This window comes from Micropterus dolomieu, linkage group LG22 (genome assembly GCF_021292245.1).
Source record: "Micropterus dolomieu isolate WLL.071019.BEF.003 ecotype Adirondacks linkage group LG22, ASM2129224v1, whole genome shotgun sequence".
Taxonomy (NCBI): domain Eukaryota; kingdom Metazoa; phylum Chordata; class Actinopteri; order Centrarchiformes; family Centrarchidae; genus Micropterus; species Micropterus dolomieu.
Genome location: NC_060171.1, coordinates 12,002,132 through 12,016,598, shown reverse-complemented (window position 1 = coordinate 12,016,598; position 14,467 = coordinate 12,002,132). Strand labels below are relative to the sequence as shown.

The 14,467-nt window shown below is 39.1% G+C and overlaps 1 long non-coding RNA gene across 1 annotated transcript in view; it reads right to left on the bottom strand.

The window, feature by feature from the left end:
• The window catches only part of LOC123962440, an 11,929-nt gene extending 3,195 nt beyond the window's left edge, over positions 1-8,734 (bottom strand). The window contains exon 1 of the long non-coding RNA XR_006822940.1: positions 8,529-8,734. This is a non-coding gene — a long non-coding RNA (uncharacterized LOC123962440). The remainder of the gene's footprint in view (positions 1-8,528) is intronic.
• Between the last annotated feature and the right edge of the window lie 5,733 nt (positions 8,735-14,467).

The window sequence follows — 14,467 nt, the reverse complement described above, 5'->3', positions numbered from 1 at the left end:
AACAGGAAACAAAATCGGCAGCAAGCAGACCAGTGTTTTGGTTAAACTCACAAAGACCGTGAGATCACTGTCAGGAAATATGCAAATAATAGCTCTATTTTTTACCCAGGTCTCCCACAGATGCCACAAGAAGTTGAGAGTTTCACATAATTAATGGTAAATAAAGAAAGAAAGTGTTTGCAAGTGAAAGCATCTGCATGAGTAAACATCTTGCAGTAGTTGTCATGTCTGTGGGAAAATAGGGGATTTTAGGTTCAATAGATTGATGCGTCATTGTGCTTCAGATAAAGTGCTTGTTGGATCGTTCAACAGTGAAACCCTCCCACATTGGCCGGGGTAGGGGTGAGTTCAGCAATTTTTGTTACCTTCTAAAACTGACAATCTAAATCTAATCTCCCCTGGTTAAATAAAGGAATGCAACAATACACGCAGGTTAGTTGGCAGAACTTGAGAAACTTTCCCAGAACCTACTGGCTACTGCTTTCTAGTGCATCCTTCCTGGATTTGGTCATCAGTTTATCTGATTGTTGTATATTAATTTCTGTCACTTCCTAACACTGCTTTTCACAACCTGACAGACCATCGTATGGAAGGAACTTTAATTCAAAGTGAGTGCAGAGGCATCAGCTTGCAGTGTAGCATCGGACAGTAGTTTGCAAGCCTTTATAATCATGCCAAATTTGATTGCATATTGAGTATCCTGAGAGCTGTAGTCTTTGACGCTGTCCAATGAAAAACACCAATTTACTTTCAATCGCTCTAGGCTGATTTTGGAACCATGGGCGATATTTTGTCAAGGCTTTTGGGAATGTTATCACAAACATTGCACACTAGAGTTTATAAGACCTCTGCTATCCCCAGATTATACTTGAACTCTATGTTACCTGTGGTTGGTAAGCTATACTTGGCGCCATCGCTAACACTGACATAGGTCATATGATGGACATTGCTGGCATTTATTTAATTATTATTCCAGATTAGAGAGGCATTTCATTAATTTTCTGTAATGTATTAGGTTTGACTATAAATGGCAGGTTCCCATCCAGAATTTCATTTGAGATTTATGGTAATTCTCATGTGACCTGAATCCAAAATCTATTCCAAAATAAACTGAAGATCTTTTGGGAGTTGTCTTCTGCTACAGTAAAATATTTCAGCTGCTCAAAGACAATTTATTCTAGGCTGAAATAGTCTGTATTGCTGCAGTAATGATTTTAAACAATACTTTTCTAAATAAGGGATTTCTCTTTTTCATACTCACCCTCTCTCGCTTTCTCTCTCTCTCTCTCTCTCTCTCTCTCTCTTTTGGCAGATGTGCAAAGTAAAAGTGTAGCATATCATTAGATCAGCAATGGTTCCAAGGCCTCTGCCCCTATTGCATGTTCAGGCTTTACAGCGAGACCTCACTCTTATCGGAGACAACGCTGCATTCCACTGCAGGGCAGATGGAGTCACGTTTTTCAACACCCCATCGACAAGATTTACTATTGTGCCCAGTATCTCTGTGATTTGTAGGTGCAACCCACTTTGAAATACTTTCATTTACCTCTGCTCCCTCTGGCACAACACAAGGCTGAGATATGTTGATGAATATGCTTGGTGTTCACTTTTGCACTCCCCTGTGAAAACTATCTGTATTAATCCGTCTCTCTTAGGCTATCCTATCAGGGTCAAAGTTGTTGACTTTTCTTCATTTTTTTATTTTTGCCTCATTTGACTCATTACCAGGAATAGCAGATTACAAGATGTCTAGGGATCAATATAGAAAATCTACCTTCCTGAGGCCCATTTATGTATGGACCAGTACATAGTCGTCATATCTTTAACAAATTTATTTTCTAATATAAAAAGATTGAGTAACTACATCTTCTAATTGTAATACAACATCAGTATATTTTTCCATGACCTAATCTTTTAAATGTTTAAAGTATGAAACAACAGACTGACAAAAATTTTTTTATTTCAGTGCTTCTTTCAAAAGACTGATTTCAGATTTATGGTACCTGATGGTCTGATCATCGTCATTCATTGTTAAAATCAGCTGAGTGAGGGTTCTTTATTTGTGCCGACATAGACCCAGTTTTTCGTGCTTTGCTCGTTACTCAAGAGCTTTAGTGAACTGACTGTAGTCAGAATAAAGGCCTGGTCACACCAGCAGCTTAAACTTAAAAAACTTGTTATAACTTGTTATATTTCACGGCAAAATCTATTACTCCCAATGTAATCAAGCAATCAGTGCACTTCCTCACGTGGAAAAAAAAAGAAGCTTGCTAGCACTAGAGTTAGCCGTCAGTAATACCTACTCACTAGCATGCCCCAGCTGGATAACGTGTTAGCAGTTAGCTTGCCAGCTACAGTAACTTTTACTGTGCACCTTTCTGGTGTGACCAAGCCTTAAAGTCATACTTCAAGCTGTAAGACTCACTGAAAAAACTTGCATTAAAATCTTAAGTCTTTAATTGGATTAAGCATGAGGCAGTTATCACAGATGGATCTTGGTCTCTATCAAATCACTACCCTTGTCGTGTGTAGTCATGTTCTTCTGGTGTTTTGATTCCATTTTAACTTATGTTTTAGAATACAATGTAGAGACTATACTGGGTGGTTGATCTTAATTACAGAAAAGAGGAAATGTGTTCAATTCTATGTATTCAAATCGACCACCTTAATTCCTAAGCTAGTGCATTAGGTCATGCAACCAGTTTCTTCATGTACTGTAAGAGGCAAAAAGGAAATTCTACAGTTTTTGGACCAACAAACTATCCTCTTTCAAGCCATTTATGCAGCCCAATGGTTCTTCGTCTGTCTTTTAACTGTACCCGCTACGAAAACACAGAAGCTTCAGTATTCAAGGAATGTTTGGCAAGGTTGATGTTACAGCCTGATTACAACCCATGAGTTAAGGAGCGCAAGGATTACATGGAACTGACAGAATGGCCTTTTTCCTGCATTAAATTAAATCCTCGTTTCTGCCTCTCTATGTATCTACAGACAGCTAAGCCTGTGCTGCCAGGGGCAGGGCACCATACCAGGGCGCTGTAAGCTGTTTAACCTACATGAAAGTGTTATGGCTGAATAGAAAGGATGACCCCTTCTTTCTGGTCACCATATCCTTCTCAAAAATCATTTGATGTTAAGCTCTGTGTTAAATGAATCTCTGGTTTGCAAAGATAGGACAAACTCTATAGGAGGCCTTTTGATTGCTTCTTCTCTTTGTGGGTTTGGTGATAAAAACTGAATGGAATATACTGTACTATAACTGGAATATAACTTCTAAAGCTATATTAATTATTGTCATTGTGGAAATAATGGTACTGTGTCGAAAGAGAGATTTCTCATTTACTATGAACATTCATAAAGGTCTATATCCTGGAGAAAAATGTCCTAGCTTACAGGTAAAAACTTGATATAACATACATGCAATCATTTCCCTTAAAATTTGTCTGTCTCCCCTCGTATTAGATTACGTGGAAAACTCTAAATATTAAATCATGTGCTGTCAATTTGCCAGAACACAAACTAAGAAAGCCCGGATGTCTCAGCAGTAAGACTGAGAGGGTTGGATGATGTTGAACCTGATACAGTCTAATCTCTTGAAAGGCTCCATCCCTGTCGTCCTCACATTAAAGACATGAGCAGACACTGGCCAAACAGTTCAAAGCACAGGGAGGAGAACAATCACTTTCAGAATTACTGGTTTCCTTTTGGCTTATCCCCTTTGCTGAGGAATTTCTTTATATAAATAGCTGTTTGCGTGGATTTGATCTATTTGAACCACACCCTTCAAACACTCATGACAAACTATCTAGTCTCACTTTCCAAAATCCCTGCCACCTTATCACCAAACTAACAACACAGCCTTTCTATTGCTCCATCCGATTTAACTGACAGACATGACCTACAGCTTCATCTCATGGATGCGAGTACGTTTTTGATCTCTTGATCTTTTCTCACATTTGAACCAACATCAAAGGCTTTAAGCTATTCACAGAAGGTGGAGAATATAGCATCCTGGCTTCATGCGAGCTAATCCAAGCCAGGAGGAAGCAGAAGAGAGGAATGAAGACTGATGGATGGCTTGACATACAGACATTGCTCGTGCATTGCCAGACCTGGAGTACTGTGAAACCTATATACTCCAGCACTGCATTCACACTCTTTGTTTAAGAATCTGTCACTGTGCTATACTACAGCCACTTTTGTGTTTGTCTTATGCCCAGAGTGCACTTTTGTTGATCTGTGCACATCTGAAGCGCCAATAAATATTTTCAAATTCTGCAAATGTGGAGCCTTCATTTATCTTCACTTTATGTCAACGATATCCAAGTTTAATGATTATAAAATGACCACACAGACTTCTCATCACTGTGAGGGTTCCAGCTAACCTCGGACACTGCATGAAGTCACAGTGCCTGGAAACAGTTTGCCAAGAAATACATCATGTAACTCCCTATTAAACAGCAACTTCAAATTTTAACATTTCTGTTTGTGTTCAGATTACAAAATGTTTTTGTGATCTTTGGGCAGAGCAAGGCTAGCTGTTTTCAGCCTCTTCCAGTCTTTATGCTAAGGTAAGCTAATTGCATGGCTCCAGGCCGTGCATACTTGCAAAATGCAAAAACTTGAGAGATATCGTTCTTCTTCTCCAAATCTCAGCAAGTGAGCATATTTCCCTCAAACTCTTCTTAAGGCAGCAGTCAGTAACAATTGACCATACAATGCAAAACAATCAGCGTCTCTCTCTCTGCTGCTAGTGGCTACTAAACCCACAAGAAGGAGCCGGTCAACATTTAGTGGCACAGGGCACAGTGCCCCAGACTTCAGAGGCATGAGAGGCTAGTCCCCCACTGTCCCCCCTCAAAAGTTATTCCCCACTGTTTGTCATCGTGCCTCTTTGCAACTTGTCGATAAAGGAGCACCATGGCATTGAACATAATGAGCCGAAGCTCTGCGTGGAGACGTGTTCACACATTTTTTGTAATATACTCTGTTGTTTGCAAAGGAGGGATGAGCGGTTCTTTCGTGACTTGTGGTTGTTTCTCACCCATTGTGTTGTGTTTGCAAAACTTCTGAAGCCGTGTGCTTAAGGTATTGAGCTTGACTGAGTGAGAGCATGCGCAAGGAGGGGAGCTGCGCAATGTGTGCGCATTGTGTTGGAGACTCCTCTTGTCTCTAATTTGTTGTTTTGACCCAGGAGCATCAATTCTTGCAAATGGCTTTAGAAGCAGTAGGGGGAGCCAGAAGAACCTGATATTTTTCACAGATTATGGTCCTCTCCCTCCCCCTACCTGTACGCTCACGTGGAGGGTACTAAAGTCAGGATATTATGACAGTTTTAGCAAATATGACAAAAAGTTATTTTTAAAATAATTCCCTACTGCTGCTTTAAGTGATATTTTTCGTTTAACATTTGATTAATGACTCAGTTTAGTATGAGGGAATCAGCTAATTTTGGGTCTTTCAAAGATGAGGGTCATGCTATCCAGGCCTCCCACAGAAAAGAAGTGGTGCCGGCAAAGAACCTTCCTTTATAAACTCCTCTTCTAATTAGTGGGTTTGAAATCTAGCCACCAGGTGTGACTTGTTACACAAGTTTTTACTAATGAAACAGCAAACTATTTTGCTTTGTACTACCTGTTAGCGCAGTGAAAAAAGAAAAGCGATGTAACCATCAAGGACATAAAGAAAATCTCAAGATTTACAATAATGATGACCACCTGGATGAAATACTTGTGTATACTTGAGCCTACCTAACTCACTTTGACTTGTAATTATAATTCAATTTTAAAGAGCACCAAGACCCACCTGGCACTCACTTTACAGGCATGGTATCTCCTTCCATTGTTATGCGGATGATACACAGTTATACCTACCTGTACAGCCCACCAACCTTAGTATGCTGAGTTCATTACAGGACTGCCTTACTGACATTAATTAATAATAATCCTTCAACTTAACTCCAGTAAAACAGAAATCCTGGTTATAGGTCCCCAACATCTCTGCAATCAGATTCTGCTCTCTTCTGGCTAACTGCTACAACACGTGAAGCCTGTTGCAAGAAATCTTGGCGTGCTATTCGATAGTAAGTTATGCTTTGAGCATCATGTTTCTAAACTAGTCCAGTCTAGCTTTTACCACCTTAGAAATATCGCAAAAATAAGGCCTATTTTAAATGTTACAGATGCAGAAACTGTTGATTATTGCAACAGCCTCTTCACTTGCCTTAATCAGAAAACCCTAAATAGATTTCAGACCGTACAGAACTCAGCTGCTCGGCTCCTAACTAGGACAAGAAAATATGATCATATCACCCCTGTTTTAGCATCATTGCACTGGCTCCCTGTTTGTTTTAGGATTGATTTTAGATATTACAGGCTATTCATGGCTTGGCTCCTTATTATATTTTAGATATTTTAACTCCGTATGAGCCCTCCCGTGGCCTAAGATCTTCTGGCAAGGGCCTCCTGTCTGTTCCTGGAGCCAGACTAAGAACAAAAGGTGACATTTGCTGTCAGGGCCCCCAGGCTCTGGAACGACTTGCCTGAGGAAATTAGGCTGGCAGGGTCGGCTTCTTCTTTTAAATCTCTTTTAAAAACTTACTTTTACCAGAAAGCATATCCAGATTTTATCTGAGCTGTCACTCGTTTTACTATTCCTGCCCTACCATTCTTATCACTTTGTTTGCTTGTCTTATCTTCCTTACCGCCTACTGAACATATTTGTTGTACTTTATTGTGATCCTTGTTCTTTTATTCTGTTTTTTATCTCCCTGTATCTTTTACCCATGTGATTATTTGTTTTTGTATTTTATGTGTGATTTGTTGTGAAGCACTTTGTACTTTGTTTGATAAGTGCTATATAAATAAAGCTTATTATTATTATTATTATTATTATTATTATTATTATTATTATTATTATTATTATTATTATTACATCAACAAATGGTATCATGTTTCCAAATTTAGCTGTGCTAAATTTTGATGGGATTCCTCCTTGAGTCTGCCTGACAAAGCAGTAGTCCCAGACTCTTGAGTTCAATAGACCTTAACAATAAATAAAACTGACAATGTGTTCTTGTGGGTTGTCAACGCGATGAAATTGTCCATTTTTCATTGCACTTAGTCAGGCTGCTATTTTTCACCTCGAGCTATGCAGTGATTTATGGCCCAGTACGGTGTCTATTTTGACCAGTACTGTATTTTAGCTTGTTCAACAGAGTCATTTAAGCTGATATACAAGCCTTAAATCACAGGCTTCCTGATTTACCCACACAATGTATCCTAGTATGTAGTAGTGCTAGATTAAATAAAAGTTCAACAGCTTGACAGCATTCATCTACAGGCAGATAATTGAAATGAAAGATCTATGTGTAAAACATGTGTGTTCAAAAGCATGATGTGTAATATAAAGGGATAAATAAACAAACCCATAAAATTAGGAGAGAAGACACAGAGAAGAAAAACACAGTTTCAACTAAAGTAATTAAGGAGTTTTACACTACTCACAGAAAAAGTGCAGGGCAAGACAAAATGGGGAGATGAAAGGAACAAAAGTCAAAATCACTGAGTAGAAGAATGGCCTTTATCATAACATTCAGGTTTGGCAGCATTGTTAGCACACAGAAAACAAAAGGAAAGGCCCTGGAACAAGCGGGATGCTTCATCTGTGAAGGGTTACCTGTTCATTAGTCATAAAAGCAACACCACAGGATGACCTGCAGGCAAGTACAAATGGCATAATCTGTGGTGAAATATTCTGCCCAGCTGTTGAGTATATTTTGCGTTAACAGAATTGCTAGAGTTGGCTTTAAGGGACCTAGAAATCTTGTTTTGATAATAAACCGTAACATAATTGTTAAGTTTTTTTTTCATTATAAACTTACACTTGTTGGGTATGCAGCTTTTCTGATTGGACTTATTATACACTACTACATACAGAGTTCATCTCCAGAGCTAATGGTCAGCCACAAAATGTCACTTAAATATCCTTCTCAGTTTTCATTGGCTACTATGACACTGGAGAACAGATGCCCTGCAGCCATAAAAAAGAAAAAAGGGAACAAAAACAGTCCTTCTCAGTTGTTTAAACTTGAACTCCAACAGGCTGACGGGAGGTAGACTTTGGGGTCATCAGTGTCAGAGTGATTCCCCTCTATGCAGTGCCTCCCTGCACACATCAAAGATCCTCAGCATCAGCAGATAGCTGGTCAACCCAGTGAGCAAAAACAGCTGGGCCAGAGCAAAACAAAGATGATATAAGCCACTTCCTACTCTGTGGCGGCACCAGAGCAGTCAACAATGATGACCCCAGCCTATACTGTGTTTAAAGCACAGTATCCCACTACCACCAGCACCACCAAAACCAGACAATTTAGAGACCCATGTAATGCAAGAGGAAATATAAACTCTGATCTCTTGAACCCTGTCAAAAGGAAAGGTCTGGCTTTTCTCTCTAAAACCATTTTGGGGAAGTAGTGGGATTGACTTTAACTTAGAGGGACTGTGATCTGTGAAAGCATTCAAACATACCTTAATGTCAGCAAGGGAGAATGGAGGAAGTATAACGGAGATACTCAGGATATGATTTGACATAAAAATGATGTACACGTGAAAAGATTCCTCTCTTGAGTTAAAAGTCTGACAAAACTCTGACTTGTTCTTCTGTTGCCTGTGTGGGCGATATGGAGACCTCATCAGCCATCATGACAAACTCCTGCAGTGTCAATGAAACACAACAGTAGTCTGCAACATGCTTCTAAACTTTCTGAAACAAATAAGACTAAACAAAACTCTTATATGGGCTATATGTAGTTTTCAGCGGCCACTGTGGTGCATTTTTAGACTGCACGCAGCTGTGTGCTCATATGCGTGCTCAAACCAACATTATCTAGCTGCAGTACCGGAGGCTGCAGTTTCAGGACCAATCCTGGGACCGCAGCTCTAGGACGGTAGTTCTTTTGTGACAGTGCCATCTAGTGGAGTGGTGGTGGTAATGCACAGAAACACAAAGGAGGTTAACCCTGTCTGCTAGCGGCCGAAGTGCGCAGCTGTATGGTTAACCGGTCGACATGCATATAATCAATAACTTAGGTTTAGGCGCACACTCGGTGATTGTTTGTGGCAAGGGTAATTCGCTTCGGGGGGCTGTCAAGAGTAACAAAGCTAGCCAGCCAGCCAGCTAGTTAGCAGTATCAAAGTAAACAAGGGTCCTAGAAATGCAGTTCCGGTCCTAGGATTGCGGTCCTGAAACTGCAGCCTCCGGTACTACAGCTACATACTACTCGCTCAAATTCATAAGCAAGCATAATCTGACATACTGGGATAGAGATTGTTGCCACACTTTATAACAGTTAGACCGTAGTAAGTAACATTACTGTAGTGAACACGTCTTCCACTGTGTTGTTTTCCTGCGCTGTTATGTTGCGTTATTGTATATTATGTGGGTCATGTTACAGCGACTGAGACCGGTGGAGAAGCTGTGTACCTTCCTACCACCGGCAGGTCCATGCTTATATTAAATTAGCTGGCCCTTTATTGCATCACTATAGGTTAGTATAAACAAATTCTGTGTCGGTTTTGTCGGTTTCAAAACAAAGTGAAGGTCTCTCTGTGACTCAAGCGTATCCGAAAGATGATTCTCGTTTGGCCTTAGGGGCTTTAGCACATAAAACTTTGTTGTTGGTTTTTATACTTTTGTGTTGGAGTCTGTGTTGTGCTGGAAGCCGGTCATTTTTTGGTTTTAGCAGACTCAATGTTGTTAACTGCAGTGTTGTTGCTGTGTGTACTCGGACCCGGAGTCTTCACATAGGAATAGGCATACTGGCCATCAGAGGTAACAGATTTTTTTTATTTGAGGTTACAACCCCTTCACACACATGCAATAAAAAAGTGATTCATTTCATTAAAAAAACTACTTATAGCCCAAAAAACAATATATCTTGTGTTACTTCAGCATACTGGTGTTAAAAAGACACAGCAATAAGCATGTTGACAGACACAACAGCCAAGTAAAGATGCTTCTCAAATTACTCAAACTGAACAAAACAGAACACACAAAGTTACAGCAGACCTAACATATGGACAGAAAATCTTATTTCAAAAGAGAACATTTTCCTGGACGGTACCCAAGGTGGAGGTAAACATTTTTGATTCACAATTTCCTATGGGATTTAGTTTACAGTGCTACAGGCCTGGACGACACGGGGTAAGCAACGATCCAAACGTTCTTGGAAGCACACATAAAATATTTGCTGTTTCTAAACAGGGAGAATTTAAATTACCTTGTCTATAACTTTGGTCCTAGTGACCAGAATTCGAAAGGAATAAACATTTTGTCCATTAACACTGGGGTTCACGTATAATCCTAACAAAATTACAAGGTTAATGGGATAGAGCTGTGTGAGAGATTATGCAGGATTATGTAAATGAAAGGGCTAATATGATTATTGTGTGGGCATGCTGTAGGCTGATGAGATTACTTACAGTGTTAAATGGTGAATAAAGTTAATTCTCTTCTATTATGTTAATGTATGGATGATTGTCAGTTAACCTCTGACCTGTGTCTGTGTCCCGTAATTAACCCCTCTCACTTTGACAGATCTGACTAGGATTCAGTCAGTCAGGTTTTTTTTATTTTTTTGGCCACTTGTTTTTATGTTGCAAATAGGTAACCTGAGAGAGTGGGACAGTGAAATTTTGAGTTGTTACCAGGAGATGAATGAATGAGCTAGTGAACCCTTAGTTAATGAATAGCTAATGACTAGTTAAAGATTAGTTAATTAAGAAACGAGTGAGTGAGAATCAGGAACGACATGATTATTGATGAATCATTAAGTAATTCCCTAATAATTTCTAATGGAGGACTATATAGTAGATATTGATGAATTACTAGAGAACAGACTGGGATAACCTATATTAAGGAATTAAGGTGATCTTTAGTTCATTAATATCTGTGAACCAGAGCAAGAAAACAAAAATGTATTTGTTTGGGAGTTGAGTATAAATATCAACAATACTTCTGCAGAATCACTTAAAATCCCTTTAACATGAAAGTCTGTCAGAGTGATCTGGGCAATTTTTAAGCAGACTGAAACCTACAAGGGTCTGTACCCCAAGGAACATGAACATTGGACTATGATATTCAGAGGCAGGGCAAACTGTATAATTTAATAAATTATACAAAAAAACATACTAATGGTAACAATAAATAATAATACATAAAATATATCAATATTTTTTTTTGTAGGAGGGTTGTGCCCTATTGCCCTCTATTAGCCAGCTGCCCCTGGTCTCTCATTACGTCATCATTATCTTAAGATTACTTACCCTTTTTGTGTCCCTTCAAGTAAAAATAGTCAATCTTATTGTGTGGTTACAAAATACTGAATAATTACTATTTATATGTAATTATAGTATTATTTTTATATAATTATATTATTACCTGTCCATTAGTTATACATTTCAGCAGTAAGCGAGACAGTGTGCAGGAGTTCTTCTCATTGTTTTCAGATACAAGAACAGCCACTATACACACATTTGGTTTCACATGTATTTATTTATTTGACATGGGACAAGGGCTGCAGGTGGTCACAGGGGTAAACACACTAGTCTCTGCAGCCTGCAGTGTACCCACCCGTTTTATCTGAATAACATGTTCAAACAAAATAACCTACATTAACCCCAGCTGTAACCTCCAGAGAAAAGGCCTATCCAAAATTAGATGGTGAAAAGAACATATGTTAGCGTCCACTTTGGACTTTCTGTCTCTCATTTACCACACAGAGGCTTTGCAAGTAAACAGCCCAAATTTGTGTATTAAATTTCACAAAAGTTATATTGTATCTGAAAGCTCTGCGTTTATTGTCTTAGCCTCCATTGCAATCAATTGATTTCGGTCCTTTATAAATGTTGGTGTTACCATGGCCTAGAGAAAGCATCTGTCCATCCAGTTCAAAATACTTGGCTCATAGTGACATCAGTTTCCACGGGTATATTGACTTTGGAGAACAGGAGGGGCCACACAGAGCCCCTGACCCCACAGGGCCTCCAGAGCGACAGCCACGTCTGGCGAGTGTGAGTCTAGGATCTTACAGCCAGGCTGTTATGCCTCCATCTGGGCCTCTGAATTAAACATCAGCTTGGCAGACGGGCTCCCTGCCTGAAAGCTTGAGGGACCAGGAACTGGGGCCAATTAACCCGTGCCCACCCTATTCAGACCTTACTTTGTAGCCAATTAAGGGGGCATAATATAGAAGGGGATCAAAAGGGATGAGAAAACGGTTGGATTTGATTTGACATCAGGCACACAGGGTACTGTTTGCATAAAACCATAGTGACTGAAGGGAGCACTTTGTTGTTGGCTATGATTGCACTCATCATAAGCTAATTAAACACATTCAGAATGGCCTGGATAAACAATAATAATAATTGGGTTTACTTGAGCTTTTGTTTCCCTAAAGCTTCCAAGAACACCAACAATCTTTGCTTCCAGTAATTTGAGAATAAATTAACTCTTTCTGTTGAATCATTGAATACAGAACATGACAAATCTTGCCATGACATCAGGCACTATGTCACATTATATCACTATGTCATCAGACACAAGGTCGTCTTCACAACAGCTCGGTTCCTCTTTTCCATTTCTGAAAATTGTCTAGTATGAGGAAATACTTATGCATATGAGAGAGGGACAGGAAACACACTGAATGACCAGAGCACAAGTAAGCAGAATCAGGACAGTTGTTTTCTTCTACCATTATAACAGATGGAGATAATCACAGATACCAACCACTAGCCTGCAGTCCCACAACCTAGTGTGTTGTTATATTGCACATTAAAAAGCAAATCATTTCACTAAAGAAGCTGAATACAATTTCTACATTAGGTGTAGAAATACCCTTAAGTTAAATCTGAAAATTATTTTTATAATTAATTTCAAATAAAATGCGGAGATTTGAAGAGGCAAAATAAGCCTGCTAAAACTTACAAACATTTTGAGTGATATTCATCTCTTATAGCCACAAACTACTTGAACTGTTTTGTCTCCTGGAGAGCAATTTTCCTCTTAATTGGTTTATTAGTCGCAGGTGTTTGTTTTGTGAGAACTGAGATCCACAGGCATGATATCATCGTGTATCATTATATAATAGCTTATAATATGAAAAAAAACAAGATAAACGTTTTAATTTTTCCAGTGCATTGATCTTTTGCTGGTGGTACTGACACAACTGCAACGGGTGCTGAAACACGGCAAGTTAAAAGCTGGATCGGTAAACCTTTCCAGCTGACAACGTTCATTGCATTTCTTGTGTATGTTTTTGTTGCCAGGTACAATATTGTACATATTCATCAAAATTGTGGGGAGTTGGGAAAAGACAACTTGTTTGGTTCATGTCAGCTATGATATAAAACACAAGAGGACCATAGATCTGCTCCGCTGGATTCCCTGTGAACCTGCAGCACACACACACACACACACACACACACACACACCAGACACATTTACTCACATGTTCCTCTTTGTGATCTGGCAGGGAAATTCTTAGAGATATAATCTTTACAACATTGGTAACAAGGAATCCATTGCATTCACTTCTCAGTCCGCCCCCTCTGAATAGCTCACATTTTACATCAGTCTATTCCCTCAGGGTAGGAAAAAGTGTAATGTCGGTGAAACTGACAGAAACAGGTGTTCTTCTTGCTATGAGTATCTTTGAAGGTGCTGAGAGTTACAGAAAGATTGTGAATCACTGCTAATTGCATGAAATTATAGTTGAGGGTGCAAAATGAACTCATTCTTGTGCAGCTCGAGCAAGCCAACACAGTTATAGAAGTACTTTGGAGGGTTGTAAGATGTCATAAATTATGGAATGACAAGGGTATTGCTAGATGTTAAGTGAACAATGACTCTGGTTTACTGGAAATGCTGTAGGGGATTTACAGAAAATTCACTTGATTATGATAACATTTCAAGAGCAATATCTTTTGTTTAATAATATGTAAAAACTGCCAACTCAATTTCAGATCCACCAAATTAAAAACCAAAGGAAAATGTGCCACTTGGGGACTTGTTGGATTAAAACCACTGAGCCAAATGAGGTCGAAATGCAACTGGGTTTGGCTGGAGCCTCTGTTATTGTTTGTTAAAAGCAAATGACTGTTGTGCAGCTTTCTGTACAACAGTTCTTCTCTCAAAAGAACATTTATTGAAATTATTTAATTTACAGCATAGCCACAATCTCTAATTACAAAATGTTTAGACTCTACCACCAGAACAAAAGCATTCACAACAGATATTAGCAACAGATATTCCTCTCATTATTCAATTGCTTTATCAGAAAAGGCAGCCCTACTAAACCAATTTAAAGCAGACAAATAAACGTAATTTGTATTGTTTGACGGGAAGATTTGACAGGATAAATAATGAAACGGCCAGCAGGGCCGTTTTAGCATCTTACTGATGATAAATC